The following is a 19,715-nucleotide window of genomic DNA, read 5'->3' on the forward strand; positions in this document are numbered from 1 at the left end:
AAAAAGAAGTGGAGCCCTCTTCTTCTAAACAGCAAACATACAGGATTGACCCTGCGATATTATGCCTCTCTTTAGAGCCTGCTCTTTCATATATCTCTTAACAGTGCATAAGATTAACTGTAGGCAGTGTGCCTTGTTTCTCAGGCTGCCCATTCTGAGTCCGGTGTGGCCGTCTCTCCCATGCTCTTGGGTGCTGCTGCTGAGCACAGTGCTGCTCTAACATCACTTTTCTGTGAGAAGTGTACTTCCTTCCAAGCACAGGCACTGAATACTTCCCTTGGCTCCTGAAATTGTTCAGATCAAGAATGTTTCCCTGCCCCAAGGCATGATCATCTGGCCACTTGTTTCATAAGTTTTATTCTAGTGGCTCAGTGCATTTCCATCTGCACACTATTGAAATTGGCTTCGCTGCGTACGTGGCAAGATTCATCTCAGGCTGTGCTCATCTCTGTGCCTTCAGGGACAAAATAAATTATTCCTGGCACTGGGTGGATCAATCCAAGTTTTCAAGCTGAACTAAGTCTAATTACCTGTATTGCAACAGTTTTGTCCCAAGGTAATGATGAGAACATAGTGTGAAATCCACTATTTTCCAGAATAATGAGTTGGGATCACTTTCATACTTTCATGCTGTCCTTGATTTCATGCTATGTCCAGCTGTTACTAGATTTGTCCGTTATGATTATCCTTACATGTGTGAATTGCATCTCCAGTGTAGCCTGTGTGTGGAAAGACAACAGTAAACTAAGCTGCATAAACAAAATTTAATGCTCGTTTAATTTCTCCTTCTTCTCATTAAAATAGTAATCAATTGATATTGACAGTTATCTAGTGAAAGAGCAGAGGACAAATAATTCAATTGTAATCCTTCATGTTTGACATCACAACCTAAAGCTATCATTCTGATTAGAACACATTTTCCCTGTTCTTTCATGTTATCATTTGCTTCTGACTCCATGTATCATTCAGGATTTTCCACAGAGTGTATTTAAAGGTGGGTGAGCCAGAAAAGATAAAACTAGAACAGGTCTGGACTCTTACCTGACTCTTATTCATCGCATCACAGCACACTGTTTGAAGTCAGATAAGTGGGTGGAGAAAGAGAGGAGAAAACTTAGGTTTAAATTTTGATTCAATAGCTGTTGGCAGAAAAGGTGGTGTTAGCAAACACTACAAAAACAAATCCCATAGATTGCTTCCCGTGGTTTCCTCACAAGCTTTCTGTCCTGCTTAGACTTGTGGATGTGGACAGAGAAATAAATTGTTTCTCAAATGGATGTGAAGGGAATTCTGAAGCAAGAGACAGGAAATGGTGCATTGTATGGGAACTGTCTTCTTCTCATTCCCCATCAGATTTTATTGGAAAAATCTCACATTGGGTTTTTGCCTCGAGTACAAATTTTAATTGAATTTCACAGGTCAGTGTAACTGGGGGAGAACTGGCACCATGATCACCTTGAGAGTATCCTGGGGAGAACAGCAGACAAACATTGAATGTATGTTCGGGGCTGCATACAGTAACCTTATTGCCTTTGGAATCAATGTTTGGAACAGATTTTACTTTCAAGAGGTGTAGTGTCAAGAGGTTCCTCAGAGGCCTTGGAGATGTGGCACTGCGGGGCACGGTCAGTGGGTGGAGGGTGATGGGTTGGACATGGCGATCTTAGAGGTCTTTTCCAACCTTGATGATTCTATGATTCTAAGTCAGCAGAGAGAATCCAGTGTCTCTACTGGAGAGCATCAGAATTTTGGGGCCAGGAATTCCCCCATTCTTTTCTAAAGATGTGGGGTGGGCCAAGTTTTCCTGATAGTGCTGTGAAGCAGAAGAAAGAAAACATCCTAAAAGTGATGTGAGTCCATGGAGGCTGGGGAACGCCAGCTGGGAGGAGATGTGCTCAGAAAGGGAAGATGCTCAGAAGGGCCTGTACAATCCAGCTTAATTCTTGTGAGCAGCCTTGTTGCTGGGTAGGACCCAACTGCTTTCTTAGTGGGCAATCCCACGGCCTCTTGAATTAGGTGGGTGATGTTTAAAAATGATTGGATCAGTCCTGCTTCTGATACGGAGAAGCAATTTTGTTCTTTCTCTTAGAACATAGACATGACAGAATCAAACCCTGTCCTTCCCCCTGCAACTCCCTCCCCCCAATAAATAAATAAATAGAAACAAATAACAAAAAACAATCTTAAATCAAACCAATTGTGAACTGGGGTGTAGCATCAGACAGCAGGGAGGAAAGTGCTGACAGTAATTCTTTAACTGTGATCACAGCTCTTTGCCACGAGACTGAGGTTCGGGGGCAACCAGAGAGACCCTCACAGCTCCAGGAGTGACTGTGGGACTCACGGGAGTGGTTGGAGGATCTTTCCAACACACAACTGCGTGGTCCCTCTATATCAGATCAGAGAAAAAATATAAAAGGAAGCTCTCCCGCGCGCTTCTGTGGGCTTTTATCTCTTTTCAAAATAATCAGCCCAGGATGCTGCTTGGCCCTGCTGTCCCCCCAGCTGAGGGAGAGCAGAAGCAGTGCTGGGATGCAGAGATCACAAGCCTGGAAAGGGTGGTGTGTGCCAGATTGTGTACATCCGAGTTGTTCTGCTGATCCCCGCGGTGCGGTGCCGGCCTCACTCGCTGCCCATCAGCCCCAGCACACTCCATGGGACTTTCTGGAGTGGAAACCCTGTGCTTGTGATCCTCCCGATTTTATTTCAGTTTGCTACTCTTGTGCAGTGTTAAAATAATGGGGAGAGGGGTTTAAGATTCCTGATAATGCGCTCTGCTGATGCTGTAAGGAAAATATTCTTCTTTCTGAGTCATTTGCCCTGAGCTGACTTTTCTTTTTTTTTTTTTTTTTTTGGTTCGAATGGTTCAGGGGTTTCCTTCTTTAGCCATAAACTGCATGCAAATTCTTTGTGTGTGTGTGTCTGTGTATGACAGTGTGTGTCTGTGAGTGCGTGCGTGTTTCTTCAGAAGCTAAGCCAAAGAGAGAGGCTGTTCCTTTAAAGCAAAAGTGAAAAAAAAAAATGCCTTCAGGCATCCTATTACAGTGGAATGAGCCAAGGATCAGGATTTGCAGCTCAGCTATATAAACCCGGCAGAATCTGGCTGATCTGAGCAGTGTGCCGCACTGTCAAACGTTTCTGTCGCACGCGCGCGCACCAAACGAGACGGCACAACTTCTCCGAGTTTTGACAGGACGGCGAGGCAGTCGGGAGCTGAGAGCTGACTGCAATACCTCTGCTTCACGGAGGCTGCCCGCGGTGGGATCTAAACTCTGCCAGCCCGTACGGTAAGCCTGCTTCCTTCCTGCATTCAAAAATCAGGAGCTCTTTTCCCACCCAAGTCTGCAATAGCAGCGTTCCGTTGCGACCCTGGCAGCGATGACTTTGTTCAGTTGGAGCTGGAAAGGGTTTTCTGGGAGGGGTGTTTCTTCTTTCGTTCGTCTGTGCTCCCTGATGGCATAGTAACGTAGGAAAGGTTTCAACGGCATCGATCTGACCCAATGAATGAATGGAAGATGGGTTGGTTGAGTGCTGGTAGTGGACAGGTTGGGCAGAAAATTGGGTTTGGGGTTTCCTCTTGGTTCGTCCAAGGTAAATGTGTTTCCCATTCTCACGCTGTGCACCGGACAAAATCCTCTTGCAATTCTTAAACCTCACAGGTGACTCCTCTTCCTGTGCTCTGATGTATGACCTGGGAAAGAGTCAGGATCTTTTTTGTTTGCTGTCTGCACACCTATTTGCTCTGAAGCCTTTGTCACCATCCTCCCTGCCCCCACTGGGCTCCACTTTCTTTTAATGCCCACCACCGTCAGTCTGCAGTGGGGAGCCAAAGACAAAAGAGGGTTCAGCACGTAGCTTATTTCCATGCACTGACATGGGTGGGTTCTGGGCAGCGGGAGAGTGAAATCCTCCATCCCTGTGGAGAAATGAAGACACTTGCTTTACAGCTCAGCTACTCGCTGCCTTGTGCACTGAGGTTTTCTGCATGACTGTGTGCGTGCTTAGGCTCAAATTGGATTAAAATAGAGAGACTGACCAACAGAAAGCCATCGCAGCTAGCTCCGCCTGAGACTCAAGAACACTCACTCCCAACTTCGTGTTCTATCACCTTTGCAGAGTTTTCTCTAACTTGTTTGCTCTGTGGCTACTGGGAGAGTTTTTAGCAGCTGCTCTGAACTGTATCACATCACGTGCGTGGAAGGTGTGTTCAGATGGTTGTGATGTGTTGTCTCACACAGTGGAGACGTGAAATTAAAATGCACAGTAAGGAGTTTATCAGATTGCCCTTCATGCAAAAGAGCAGAAATCGAGTTGTGTGATACTGTATAGACAGAGCAGAAACCTTCCTGTCAAGCTCTTGTGTTTTTTGGTTTTATTTTTATTTAGTTCATTTAAAAATTAAAATAATAATGATAACGATGGGAATTCATTTTACACGCTTCATGGGTGTTGTTACAATGTCTTTGGCTTGTTATTATGGCGAGGTTCTGTGTTTGCCTTTCAAAGCTGTGAAGCCTTACAGGTGCCGCAGGCGGTGAATGAGCTGGGCAGCAGGGGGCTGTGAGTGTGCACTGAATCCTAGGAGGACTGGCAGAAAGCAGTTAGCGGGACCCTTTTTTTTCCCTCTCACTGCTAGTGGAAGCTTAGGAGCAAATGAAATGTTTAGCCTAAGTAAGGGGCACGGCCTGCCTGCAGCTGACCTTCCCCAGTGAGTTTTGAATGCTCTTGAAGAGTTATCAGGGAGTTGCCAGCAAGTCCCCATTGCAGCTGCTGCCTCTGCTCTGTGCTGGGGAAAGGATACGTGCCTAAACTGGGCAGGGGATGGGCAGCTGGAAAGGGCAGAGCAAGGAGGGGTGCTGTGCAAGGCACTGCCTGCCTCACCATCACTGACCCTATCACATCACCATCTTCAGCAAGTTGTTATTCATTTTCCCCCTTTGCTGTTTGCTTATTACTTTTATCTTCTGGTTTCTTGCAGCCAAGGGAAAACTCCTTCTAAGTTCCAGTCCTTAATCTTGTAACTACCATTATTTTACCAGTGTTTTCAAAGCTGTAGAAGAGCCCTGCAGTCTGCTGAGGAGCATACAGTCTGCAGATCAGAGTGCCCTGTCTCCTTTGGAGGGGAAGCTGATACCCTGCTGCAGAAGTCTCATCCAGGTGCACTGTGGAAACAGATACATGATAAGAGAAAATAAGCCAGACCCAGTCCTCCCAGTGGAACATTGGTGCTTAATGATGTCCGAGCTTAGCTGAAACATCCCTGAACTCACCCTAAAAAGTTCTCAACAGAACTACCAGTAACTTTTAGCTGGAGGTTTTTGTTATTAGAAGTCTAACCTAGAACTGCTAGAACAGTATTTCAGTAGGCGTTCGAAGTTCAGGTGTGGATAGCATAGTTTTAGCACTGCTGCTTTTTAATAAAAATATCTATAAAAAGCCAAGGACTATTCACATGTGAAGATGTTCTGTCTTGCTGTAAAGAGGCTGTCAAAGTGTTTTCTTGAGCATTGTTTCCCTCGGTGATAAGATGATGAGATGACGTGGGAAGGCGTGCGCTTCTTGAGAGTTTTTCATCCTTTCATTCCCAAGAGCAAAGCAGAGATGAGGAGTGTGTGCATTTAAAACAGTGAGGTTGCTTTGGAGCCAGAGCTCCAACCATTTCATCCCTCTGGTAAAACCACCAAAATAATAAACCTCTTTGTGCAGCTGTCTGCCTTTTTCCTAGTGCAACATGACAGTGGATCCTGAAGCTTTGTAGGGTGTGTTTAAGTGGTGCAGAGCAGCAATGCAGTGTACTGGATTGCATGAAGGTGTTGGTGTAAATGGATGTCTGACACTGGCAGATCTGTAAGGGAGCAGCAGTGTTTGCTCAGTGGGCTGTTTCTATTAGTGAACCCAGCCATCTGTCTGGGTTAAACATGCATTTACAATTTAGTATAAACACAGACTGTTTTCTGCTTCTACCTGTCCTACTCCTATGGCAAACGGTGAAACAGCAGAAATTCAGAGCAGCAGAAATTACTCTGGTTTCAAGTCAGCGATGATATATTCAACCTTGGCAACCTGCCATCACAGCACTGCTCAGCTCAGGGGCCACTGACCGTTTTGAGGTCTGGTGCCTCGTAAAGCTCTGAGCTTAGAAGGGTGTAATTTACATCACTGGAAAGTCAGAAATCACAGCTTCTCAATAGGAAAGAAGCGTTTGTTTTGAACTGTGACAGGTTGGGATACTGGGCTTTAAAATTATGCTCTGATTTACCAACGTGCACTTTCTCAGACTTAATTTCTGTTGTGAATTTAGTGCGTCCTTCTCAAGGGCTGATCACTGTCATCAAAACTAATGTCTATAGACCACTCTACAGCAGCTACAAACCACCAGGTAATATCTACCCCTCACAGTTTTAAGTGAGCGCCAAAAAACTAAAGATAACTGCCACTGGTTATCATCATCCAAATGCAGGATTGTGCAAAAGCAGTGTAAGGAGTTGTAGGATGAGTAACTTTCAGTTCTGGGCAGAATCCAAACCATGATCTGGAAATTAATGCGTACAGGTCAGTTTAGAGTTTGTAAGATGTGATTTCATTGGTTAAACTGCTTGGTATCAAAGTGGATTTGCTGTTTGTAGCTTGTTGGTTTTGTATTTATTAGAAATTGATGGTGATGCTACTACTGCTACAACACATTAGTGTGTCATGTATCACAGAGAGTGAGTTGACACTGTAAGTGATCCTGTCTACCATAAAGAACTTAAAATTGCTATCTTTAGCAACCCAAAAAATTGTGTTGTGAAGAGAAAAGAAGGAAACAAGACAGTTCTGTGAGGAATGGGAACTCTGGGAAGAAGATCTAATAGACAACCCTGAGACAAAACGTTGAGCTGTCTCTGTTTCCACTGACCTCTGGGTTTTATACAGGTGTGAAACATCCCCCAGCTCAGTGTTCACTGTCCGTTTATGCTTTCAACCCTCTGTCCAATCTGAACTGAAGTGAAATGCCTTCCAGATGTGGGAAAAGTTAAAAACTGGGCACTCATCCAGCTCTGTATGAAATCTTTCAATGTATGATGTAACTGAACTGGAGTGGGCAGACTGGGGGAGGCAGAAAGGAGTTCTGCCTGATGGTTCAGCAGAAAGTATTTGGGCAATGAAAGAAGGAATATGATAGGGATCCTTCTGCTGAAAGTATAGATTTTGAAGTACTTATTATCTCCTCTTGACATTCACAAATAGAAGCAAGCTCATTACAGAGTGCTGGAATGATGCACCAGGGCTGCTCCGAAAGTAATGTCTCCTATTTTATTCTTTTGGCTCACAGTGTCAGAGGATGTTGGTGGGATGGCAGTAGAGGCTGAGCTTTCCCACCAATATTCTGTTACATTTGGTTGCTGTGTGACAGGTGGCAGCAGAGGGGACAGTCTGACAGAATGGCATCTGACGTGGAAGTGCATATGATGCAAAAGTTTAGAATTGAATTCCTCAGTGTGGGAAAAATGGCACTCTCTCGACTTTCATGGGCACTTGCTGAACGTTCATGGAGACCAAACAGTGGATGTGAGTACAGTGAGGGAGGGGTGGGTGGTGCATTTCAGCAGTGGTGTGAAGAACCAGCCAAATTCTGGACAGCCATTCACAGCTCTCACACCACAAAATGAAGAGCATTTCAATCAGCTCACTTGCACAAATCTGATGCTTTGTAATAAAATAAATAGTAAAAATAGTATTCTGTAGCTGAGAATTTGTTCTATCAAACAGTGTTATTGTGCTCTTTGTATCTGTTGTAGTTTCCATGGAAATAATAGGAGGCATTACTTTCGGAGCGACAAATGTACATGCTGTTATAACTAGACATGGCCTTAATGTAGTATTTCACTGAATTTATGTGTGCATCATTTCTCTCTCTCCTACATACTGCGTATTCTGTCACTGACAAAACAAGAAAAGAACCCTTATAGCCTCGGTCAGTCTATCTGAACTTGGTTACAGTGCCTTTAAAGAATATCAGTTAATAACTGGGCTGACATTATATCCCACGAAGCACTCATCAAAAACAAACATGAGATTTTAAGGCCCAGGTTATATGGAATCAAAAATAATAATCTTCCATTTATGTTTTTGATTCGCTTCTGCGTGAGTCAGTCGCCAAAGATAAATTCATACTGAGTTGATCCTGTTGCAAGCAATTTCTTCAAATCCACATCCTTAATTGTCTTGCCACTGCAGATTCAATTAAACTAAGGTGGGATGTTGCCAAGAACTTCCAACTAGAGAGTCCCTGTGTACAAATAGCCTGTGGCATTTTGTATTCTTTGGGGAGCGGAGAACAACGTTGCCAAGTTTGCATTCAGTCATCCATCACATATTAGCCTACTGGAGGTCCATTCTTCCCTAGCAATAGGGGAGCTCTGCTTCCTACTTAGAAAGATTACTCACTCAGAAAGCTCTTTCCCTGTAACCAGAACTGCACAGGGAAGAGAAAGGAAGCTTTCTTCAACTCATATAAGCGCTCAGTTTCCAAACCCTGACAAAAATGATATTGTTTCGTGCTTAGAAAACATATTCTTTTTAGTAATTGAGTAGAAAGTACAGGGTGGTGGAACAGAATTTTTTTAATATGTTTCAAAAACAATTACTTGAATCATAGACGTGACAAAGGTCTTTTGTAGTAGCCTGACTCTTCCCCATGCCGGGATGTAGCATGGCCTATATGTGTACAGATACTGGCCAAGATATTCAGAGGAGACTGGAGTTGGGTGCCTGGGGAAATTCCACTGCAATGGGTTTGTTTCATTTAAGTACTTGAGCATTTCTCTGTACTTTATCCCAGGATGCGCCAGAACATCATGTCTTTGTAAGCCTAAAATTACAAGTACTAATTTTCCTACTGGCTTATGATATTAACCAAAGTATTAACCCAAACTACCTTGATTTGTCTTTAAGCTTATATTCTTTACATCATTCTGACTGCACAATGCTAGAAGAGAATGTTAACATCATCTCAGTATAAACACAAATCAAACCATGAGATTGCTTCCCTGGGTGCTCATCAGAATTGGCCAAGTTGTTACTTCTATCATGAATGCCTGCTGAAAAGGGAAATAAAAACATATATATATCTAAGGTTTAATGCCAGGAAAGAAGTTTGCTTTTCATTCCTGAGAATTTATAAGGTCTGAGGGCAGACAACACTTTGTCAGTCAGTTTTGGACTTGCCTTAATGTCAGACTGTAGGAGTTGCAGGTGAGATAGCCAGCTACAAGCTGAGCACTTGTGTCTGCAGTGGGCAGCCTCTTTGGTTTGATGGAAAGCCTTTATTCGGATGGGGCTGTTGTACACGGCAGTGCCAGACCTTAGTGGTTATCTTCCTTCTGGCATGATCTCATTTTGTCAGAAGTCAGTTTGTCTGGCTTTCTAAAGGAGTTTAGTGTCCACTTTGCACCAGTTCTTTGTTTTGACTGGTTCTTTTGGAGAACCAGCTTCTTCTGGATACACTGAATCCTCCTAAATGTTTTCTCTGTGCTGTGTGATAAAGGTCCGTGCCAGGAAAGATATAAAGGTACCCTGTGATGTATAGGCAATCCATTCCACTTTGTGAACACAGTGTAATGCATTTTTTTCCTTTACTTGTGGCTAGTACTTCCCTTCTGCATTGCTTGTACTGCAGTAATTCAAGGCTGACTTAGAATGAATGCTGCACACTGTGGGCTACAAGTGAAATGAGAACAGGATGCATATTAAGGGAAAAGTCTCAGATCGTTTTTCTTATTGAAGTATTTTGGCAATGTAAATAGTTTCCAGGAAAAAATGCTGGCATTTCCCATGGTGAGCACTCCTTATGAATGTCCTATCTATTTTTCCAGATTGGTGGCCAAGTTAAGTGTTTATAGGAGGATATACCATCCACAAGCCAGGGAATTTGTATTTCCACTGCCAAATATTAATTAGCATATAGGCTTGCACACTTCACAGGTTAGCAAGACAATCACAGTGATCCAGCACCACAAGTGCTGCAGCTCCAGGTTTGATGGAAAGAATGAAAGGCCTACAGAAAGTGCCATTCCTAAGTAAATTAGGCACTATTTACACTTTTTTTTGGTCATTCTCAGGCTTTTGTTTCATATACTGTTTATTTGCCTCACTAGTACGCTGGAATTTGAGAGGGTCACTGGAAGAAGGTAGAAATATGGTCTTCTACAAGCCAGCATGTGTGCCTTTCCCTGCCTTCCCCATCAGTGGACATGGGACCCAGTCCAGTGTCAATGTCCTCCCACCTGTGTTCTCATAGCCCTGTGCTTCTGCTATGGTAATGCCAAGTCAATGCCTCGGAAGGTTATTTTAGATGAGGATTTCATTTGGTTTGATTTCACAGAATTATAGGATCACGAAGGTTGAAGCTCCAAGATCATCTAGTCCAACTGTCCACCCACAACCAATATTTCCCCAGTAAACCTTGTCCCACAACATCTGATTTGGTTAGGATCCCTCCACATTTGACTGTGAATAGGTTTATAGATCACTGATAGTTTCACTGTCATTAATCATGTGGGTGAACTCTGACAAGAAAAGGGAAATGATTCAGAATGAATACAGGGCTCTCTAGGTTGTGGTTTGGTTCTCATTTGTTCAAGTTTTCTTCCTCAGAATGTATACAGGAGACTTAGACCTCTAGATATAATTACATCACATTTGATGTAAGAAGTGTGCAATTCTGATAAATATGAATATGCCTTTCATACCCTGTAGTCCTGTATCCTAATGTCCTATAAACACACCCCACCACTCTGATAAATAGAAGACCTCCGGGCAAACAGAAGTCAGGTTCACTGTACCAAACTCCAACTGTTTCACTGGGGAGAGAGTTTGCTCTGTTAATGTGAGGAGCTATTTCACTTTGATATGGGATGTTGAATATGCATATAGTCTACCTGCTTGTCACTGTCCTAATTATACAGTAGAGAAATTTTTCTTTGCAGAGGATGTCTGAGCTTGATCTGATTTGGTCTGTGCTCATTTAGGTCAGAAGTGCTGCTCATGCAGTTACATGGGGGCAGGACCAGTCTGACAGAGAGGAAATTAGAGTCTATGCCTTTTGCATGTATAAAGCAGCAATTTATTGCATTATTCCCTGTCTCCTTCATTTCAGCATGCATTGCTGAGGGGATGGTTTTCTGCTTTGCAGACCTCAGAGTCTGCCAGCCAAATTCTCATGTGACACAATTGCATTGATTTCGCTGGAGATCTGTTGCTGGATAATTGAGCTCCACATCCCTTCTTTCATTCCACAGCTCAAATTGCTGTCAGCTAAGCCTTTAACACAGGCAGGTTTCAAGTCACAATGGACTAAGAAAAAGAGGTCAGAGCGTGGAGGTCTCTCAGGTCTCCCATTAGTGTAACAGTGCCCGACTTGTTGACACTGAAGCAGCAGGGCAGGGTTTTGTCTGAGGTTAAGTCACTGTTGTAACTCATCTCTTGCCCTGAGCTCTGTATGTGACTGCATTTTCCATTACATTATAGAAGTGCTTCTGCTTTAAATCAGAGCACTGAGAAAAACCCTCAGACCAGACTGGTTAGAAACAGCCTCCTCTCTGTTTCCAAGTGCCTAACGCTCCTTTTGCTTCACATTCTGTGAATCTGATTTGTATTTTGTCTTGCCATGCTGCGGTTGTTTTCACTCCATCTTCACTCCTCATTGGATATTTTGTTCTACTAAAATTTGCTGCCCTACCCTACTTCCCTAAACGTGCAGATTCTTGATGCTACTGCAGCTGACAGAACTAGGCCAGGCAGATAACTTGCCTGGGGGCTATTACTGGAAGTCAGATTTCAAGGAACTCCTTTGGTGTTCCCGTGAGCTGGAGAAATGTGTGCATTCCCACACATTTTGGATGCTAGTACCAAGGACAGAGGAGCTCTGGTGGGGAGGAAAAGCCTCCTGGACAAACTGAAAATTGCTTGAAAAACAAAAAGCTAACCTGAGGACGAGTTACATATATACTTCTACAGCTTCTGTTAAGAAGACCAAAGCCCACTAATGACAAGAGGAACGTAATATTTCTGATTGCCAGGAATAACGCGGAGTTTTATGGGTGATTTCTGAGGCATTTCAGAGATTGCACTTGCAGTGCTTGCGTAAGTATACAGTTAACTTGAAGTGAGATTACAGACTGCATGTGAATAACCACAATGAATTCTGAAGGTATCCCGCTGACCAGTGTCATCTCTAGCATTAAACATTTCTTGTTATTCCAGACCAATACACATGTAAATTATTTGTCTACTTAGTTACAGCAGAGCCATGAAAGTGTGATTCCACTTCACTTGCCGATGTACATGACATTCCTTCAACTAAAGCCACTTGAAGTATGGAAAAGTTGGGTGTATGGGGTGGATTTCTTCTTTCTGACCTCCAGGAGCAACTTTTGAAAGAGCTGTATCAGAGGCAGTGCAGAAAGCAATGCTTTCTCAGCATGTTTCACCTGTTCACTTGTATGCTATGTGTGTATTTAATATGTCAATGGCTCGTGGGTCTTAGAAATGCAAAGATCCTATTTTCTGCTGCATAGTTTCCACCAACACCTTTGGTAAAAAATGAATACAGCATTTTGCTTTTATAGCTTCACTTGTTCACCCATTTATTCACCTATTCATATTAAACTCATCAATCGTTTTCATTATTCATTTCCTACCTGTCATTATCAGTAAGGAAAAACCTGATGTTTGATTCCACACTTGTGAATTTTAGGGACAAATGAAACTCTCCACATTTCTACCCCCTGGACTGGTTGCTGCTCAGCATCTCTTGCTCAGCTTGGCACTGGGGTGCTGTTCTGAGACCCCACTCACTTTCTCTTTGAATTCTATAGCGAACATTGTTTTTTACTTCACCTCTACAGATTTCATTACAGACGTAAGGATGCATAAGATTTTCTGGCCTCAGTCTTGCAAAATCCACCCCCTTTTTTTCTGCCTATGGAGGTGGGGTCTGTTTTACATGGTCCAACTTGTGTTTGTCTCAGTGTCAATCCAGGGCAGCTCCTTCAAAGTGTAAACAAAGACAGAATTGTATGAGTCCATTTCAGAGTCAGACTTGGTTTTTATGCAAATCTGAAATAGGGAGAGGACTGGCACCACATAGCCAGTGAGGGAAAGGAGTAAGGAAAAAAATATGAAGTCCTGAATTTCCCCTCTTTCCATCTTATCACAAAACCATTCAGTGAAATGGGCTGTGAAAAACCTATGGTAGTTTTGGGAGAAACAGCGTGGAGCAGAGTCTGGAAATGAAACAGAACTTTGTATATGAAATGAGCATAGGTTGCTGTGATTCATGCAAAAAGCATACAAACCTCATAGTCTGAAACTGCATCAGCAAGCCCTCAAAATGATTCAAAGTGATGTCTCTAGTGTCTACCAAGAAAATAACGAGCTCCTGACAAAGTGTAACTTGGCAAAGAAACTTTCCAAAGACAAGTTTAGAAAACTGTAGATCTTTTCCAGTTCTACATACGTCTTTGCTGTGGGGAGGAAAAAGCCAAGAGACCAAGCAAATGCTTTTGCTATTAGGAAAGCCTTCATTAAAAGGTACAGTATATACTCAGAAGGCGAGAGTGATTTCTGCTGTGAGATTATGCACAAAAAATTGCTTTAGTTATGAACAGTGGAATTGCATTTTGTTTTTAATAGGCACTAATCTAGGCTTCAGTGTCTGTGGCAGCCCTGCTGTGGATTACATTCAATTCCACATTTAGCAATCCAGTGCTTCACATGTATCTTCAGAGACTAAAGGGTAAATCTCAGTTCTGTGCTGGGAATGCAAACAGGGGATTCAGAGGGAAGCAAAGCAAAAGAAGGTGTGAATGCTTCCCTTCTGCTTCCTGTGGAGTCTTTCTGAGATGTCCCATTTCTGCAGTTCTGCCTCTGTGTTCAGAACAGAGACAGTTTTTCTAAATCCATTGCCATGGTTTCTGGTCCCATCACTGATGCTGTGCTGTTTATAATCCATAGATTTTGCCTAGGTTGTAACTGCCTGAGGAAATTTTCTTCAGCTCTGAAGGCCACAGTAAGAGCAGAGATTGCTTTGCAGATGGGAGAAAAAAAAGGTGTTTAGTAAATGTATACTCTTTTTTTTTTTTCCCCTCAAGTTTGTAGGAAATTGCTCTACTTGTCTGATTGTGGTGCACCCTGCCATGAAACCGAGTGCTGCTCAAAGGTGCCCCACTGACTTGCTTGTTTTGTTTCTCTTTTCTGATTTCTCATTTCCAAAAATTGATGCTCAGATGCCCAATAAAAAAAAAAAAGACTGAATTCCCTGTTAACTTGTCCCTCCTCTGTCTCTGTGAGTTGGTGCTAGTACTCCCTTAGTTACCTCTTCTAAGTTTAGATACAACACACTTGAGAATTCTGCCCCATAAAATAAGTAGCTTCTTTCTTGTGGCTTGTACAAAATTCCTGCTGTGGTTTGAGCTGGATGTAGTATTCTTCTTTCCTTCCTGTCTGAAAGCATGAATCATTTCAGTTGTGCAACAGCAGAAGACGTTGCTACACTACGGTGGGTACAGCTCATCATGGAGAAAGATTGCGTACGTGTGTATGAGAATGACTCCTCTGGTGACTTCATAAAATGTCTTGAGACTGTCAGAGATGAAGGGACACTGTAGATACATCACACTTTTTCTCAATTACAGATTTTTCTCAAATTCTGGTGTGTTTCTCTGTGGCTTTTACTGACCTTATCATTTAATTCCATGGATTCATCTTCTTATTCTGGTAATTGGCTTGGCACATCCTATGGTTTGGCATCAGATTAAGGATTCAACTTACTGTTACCCTAGAGTTTCAAACAGCCATGTAGTTATCTGCATATTTCCTGCACGTCTCTGGTCAGACTTTCCTCTCTGAGGTTCTTTTTCTTCCTTATGTTGTAGTGGATAATACTGCAGTTTTTTGTTCTTTGTATTTTTTATTTCTAGAAATTTAATAGCATTTCCAGGAATGCTTCTAATGATTTAAATGAGAATTTAACAGTACCATACCATGAGGTCCTTCAAATACTTAATTCACTGAGACACACGTTCCCCCGTGAGGTTTAACCAGTGGATAAATTGAGACCTACCGGATGATTTATAATATAATTTAATTGCAAGAAGTTTGAGTTTCAGTCTTTCTGACCACGAGACCACACCACTATTAATCCCAAGGCCATGAGCACTTTCTGGAATCTCTATCGAGGGCCTTTTGTGCTGCGGGAACCCCACATCCAGCCCCGACCAGTTAGTTCATTTAGCTTTGTTTCTCTTGTCATGGTTCAAAGGACTCTAGGTTGCTGACCCTTGGTTTTGTCTCAACTACTGTTGGGAGGCAGTTTTTCCAGGCCTGGGGAATCCATTCAGTGGGACTCCTGTTCATTCTTCTCTTTGCAATAATTCTATCTGGTTGCAGTGTTTTCCTCACCGTGCCATTAAATTATCGCACCCAGGTGAATATTTTCCTTGGCTGCCCCATACGTTGGTTCATCTCACGTTTTATTTCCATTTTAATTTTCCCATCAGTCAGCAGTCAGCTTCCTAATGAAGTCCATCTGGCAGCTGGTGCTCCCCAGTTTATACAGGAGCATCTTTAATCTCCAGAATGCCTGTCTCCAAGCACCTGCATAGCAGGACCCAAATCACACCAACAAGCCACTGTTTTACATGGCTAAAATACATATTTATTGAAAAATTTTCATTCATTTGACTTTTTCAGCTCAGTGTTGAGTTTCTCCTCTCTACATCATAAAGGGAATAAACTTAATTTGTTAAAAAAAAAAAAAAGGGATAGAGAGAGAATCTATTTTATAGATGGAACATTTTAATTTCCTGAGCTTTGCAGCTCTGAAGTCGAAAGGGGATGCAGCATCAACTACACGAGACATTACTTCAGTCAACTCACCACAGCTTGCATTATTCTTTGGCTTCTTTTTATCCTCATTTTGCCTCAGACAAAATCTATATTCTTTAAAAAAGTAATGCAGGCAGATATTTTTAGCTGTGAGTCACTGGAGTGCCACAGGCCATACTCACCAGCTGGTCTTCCTGCTTTCTGGAGAAAGAGAAAGTAGAATTGGCTAATACACCACAACAGCACAATCGAATTAGAAGACAGAAATGGGAGTATTTGAGCTGTCTGCTTCCCCCTTCCCCCCCCTTTCCCCCCATAGCAATTCTTTCCTTTCCATTCACAGTCTTTCAAGCTTTTTGTTCCACATGTTCAACCAAGATCTTTTCCTGCCAAACCTGATGGGGCAGGGGAGAAGTGTTATTGACCATCAGTCTTGGTAGGATTTTTTGCAGAAATAGTAGACCTTGCCTTGCAAGTAAAGGATTCAGCATCTCCAAAAACGATCAGAAACAGGAAGGTAATGAAGGACCAACAGTATTGGTCACCAACAGTAAAAATAAAACCAACAACTTTCTGCTCCTTGTACCACTATCCTTAAATATTTTGGTACCTGAAAATACATTGTGATGTCTAATGGTGCTCTGAGAGGCATTGACATATCTTACCTCCCTGTGGATGCTCTTCTGCTTTTACAGCTGTAAATTAGGTTCATCTTTTTATTCCTTTCCAGGGATGAAGGAGACCATGAGCAGTGTAGTTTTTTCTCTGTAATACTTTTCACGTAGTAATTGGAGTCCAGGCTGCTCTGTGTTTTATTAGAAGGATAAGGATGAGGCAGCTTTTCTTTCAAAAAGGCCATTTTGTTCAAAAGCAGAAAAATTACTGGTTTCAAAGATGACTTCCTCAGAATGGTTTCTCATGGGTGGGATGGAATTTCATGTTGAGATAAGGAACTCCTGAAAGGCTGCTGATATTTCAGTTTTTCTTCTTGCTGAGTTTTCAGAATTGAGTGAAAAATGACATCTTTCAATGGCCAAATAAATGTTGTGAGCAATTTTTCAACCAGCCATATTTCTTACTGTGTCATCACTAGGTCACAGAGGTGTTTTAATGCTCTTTTTATGTAGTCAACTTCTGTGTATCACTTTGCTTGCTCAGACTGCCAATAGGGAGGAGGGGGAAATCCTAAGTGAAATAAACCACAGGGAGAGAAACTGAGATAATTTTTTTTTCTGTTGTAGTTGATCACTGATGCCACCAAATAAAAAATGTGAATGAATGCAATTCTAATAAGTGCAGGTATTTAACAACAGGGATATTACATTTTGTTAACCTCTTTGGCTGCCTACAGATCAATCAGTGCACAACAACTTGAGCTTCACTGTTCTTAGACTTCTCAGTCCGAGGTGACCTTGGATGTGTGTCCTGTAAAGGAAGTCAATGATGATTTAGTTATAATTCCCTGATTCTCCATTGTCAGTGCTGAGTTGGTATTGCCAACACATGGTAAGGGACACTACAAAGCACAGCAAAAGTTGGCTGAGCTACTGTGCGAAGCATTCCCACCCTAAGGGTTGAGTCCTCAAGCCAAATAAATTGGGGCTACATCTTAATTTACCTTCAGGGTTTGGCAAGGATTTTGGTGCTGCAGAAGGTAGGCTCTGTGACACTGAGTAGTATAGGATGGCTTCTGCGAGGTTCTTGCTATTTGGATGCTGCACTGTGTTCCTTCATGGTGAAATATGCCATGTGGATGCATGTAACTATCAGCTGCCACAGGATGGGGTGCTGTAGAAAACTTAAAAACAAACTAAGACCTCTGTTTTGGTCATTTGAGATCAATTAATCCTTCTCTTATACCCCTTCCCCATCTTATTCCCTTCTCTTTTTCCTGTCGGGTAAAATGAGAAGAAAAAAAAAAAAGAAAAGAAAAAAACAATACAATTTATTTATTCACTTCTCAGTTCTGGCTGAGACTGTTTTTTAAAGACCCTTCTTTTGTGAATTTAATCAGATGCTTGATACCAGAAAGAGTGTTGCTAACTAACCCAGGGTACAAAGAAGCCCCTTCAGAGGAACACATGACCTCATCGACGGGATTACTCTATCACATGAATTCAGACTCCATCGCACACCCAAAATAAATGTTAGGCTCCACTTGCAGCGAGGTGTTTTATTCGCCTGCCTTCAGCAGGGCATATGCTTTGCCAATGTCCTCCTCAGTCACTGGGATTAGAAGTGTATGGAAATTCAGTACAAGAGGCAGATTTTCCTGGTCACAAACAGCCTGCTGTGCACTCCAAAGCTGCCGGCTGGCCCAGGCCCTTGGGCCATTGCCCTACTGGAACCAGCGAGCTCTGGCACAGGTTTGCAGGCACGAAACAAGTCTGGTTTTCGCTCACAGCTCCCATTGTCTGAGTTGGTTTTGTTGGGTGCCCAGAGCCTCAGCAGCCAAGAGCTGACTCTGGGAATGCTTATAGAGCCGAATGTGGCTCTCAAGTATGGCCCTTTGCCAAAATGCACGCATCCCTCCCCAAGATATAAGAAGTGACACCATTGTATTGCCTCAGCGCTCTCAGGGTTTCTAGCACTGACATCTGACAGCACTGATATTCCTAGAATATCCTCTTTACAGCCACTCTTAGGGAGCATGCAGATATTTTCCAGCCAGGTGCTTTGAAATCTCAGTGCAAAGACACAGTGTGTATTGCCCCCATGAATGAGGAGGATGAGGCAGCGACCAGTGCAGCCTGGCACGCTTGTGCTGGATAAGGTGTAGAAACAGAGGCCCTGTGGTCCCCAAGAAAAGGCATGAAAGGTTTCTGCTGTTGTTTAAGTAAAATGAACTGAAATGGCAACGTCCTGCTGAATCACAAGCTTGACACGTTTGGTAAAAGTCACATTATCTGTACCCAGGAGTTGGGGAGCAGGCTGCAAGGCAACACATAATACAGATTGATATGTAACCATTATTTGTTTCTAATGATGCACTATTAACAGTACATTTTATGAGAAACCAGACACCAAGTTATGAGCATGGACTGAATAATTCTACATTACACGTCTAAGTCACTCAGCAATTACATTCATTCAGTTTGAACTTGGATAATTTTATGAAGTCCAGTGGTACCAAAAATGAATCATTATGAGCCTTTAATTCCTGTGTTTAGTATGGGTCTCTTCCTGAGTCTGGTTGGCTCTGTATAACGATGACATAATGCCACGTTGGATGCTCCTTATGTAAACACTGACTATAAAACAAATGTGTTTAAATAGCCATAAGGCTCCAACCCAAGCCAAGAGAAGCTGGGATCCTCTGGAATTCAACAGATATTGTTCCTTTAGGGTCTGATCCCATCAATGTGAGTCCTGCAGAACACCATGATACCTGTTGGTGATACAACAGATGGTGCAAACCCATGTTCTTGAGGCATTCCAGATGATCTCTGTGCTCTTCTTGATTAAGTGAGGGGCTCAGACCATTATGAGTGTGTCATGTTACAGTTTTTTTTACATTTCTTTAAGGAACAGCAGGGTATTTCCAGCATGACAGCAAGAATTTATGGTTTTGGAGTTACCTACAGGAGCAGCACTCAGGGAAGTGACCCCCTGTGCATCCTGCAGGAGCTGTGCCTGGCAGTGTGTGAGGGAAGCAGATTCATCTTGGCTGTCCCAGTTGGGGTTGGGGGGCATTGCTGCAACTGCTTCCACTTTCCATGCATTCCCCTGTTTTGAAATGGAACATTCCCAGGTTGCAATTAATCTTCAGCTTGTGTGACTGTGCCTGGGAGCTGCTTCTCCTTGTTCTGGGGATGTGGAGAACACACACAAGATAAAACTCCTTC

The 19,715-nt window shown here is 42.7% G+C and overlaps 1 protein-coding gene across 1 annotated transcript in view; it reads left to right on the top strand.

Annotated features, from left to right (window-relative positions):
- Positions 1-19,715, top strand: part of TNC (tenascin C) — an 83,532-nt gene that overhangs the window by 12,820 nt on the left and 50,997 nt on the right. The window lies entirely within an intron of this gene.

Source organism: Cyrtonyx montezumae, unplaced genomic scaffold (genome assembly GCF_038088225.1).
Source record: "Cyrtonyx montezumae isolate F1298 unplaced genomic scaffold, pur_monq_1.0 scaffold_20, whole genome shotgun sequence".
Taxonomy (NCBI): Eukaryota; Metazoa; Chordata; class Aves; order Galliformes; family Odontophoridae; genus Cyrtonyx; species Cyrtonyx montezumae.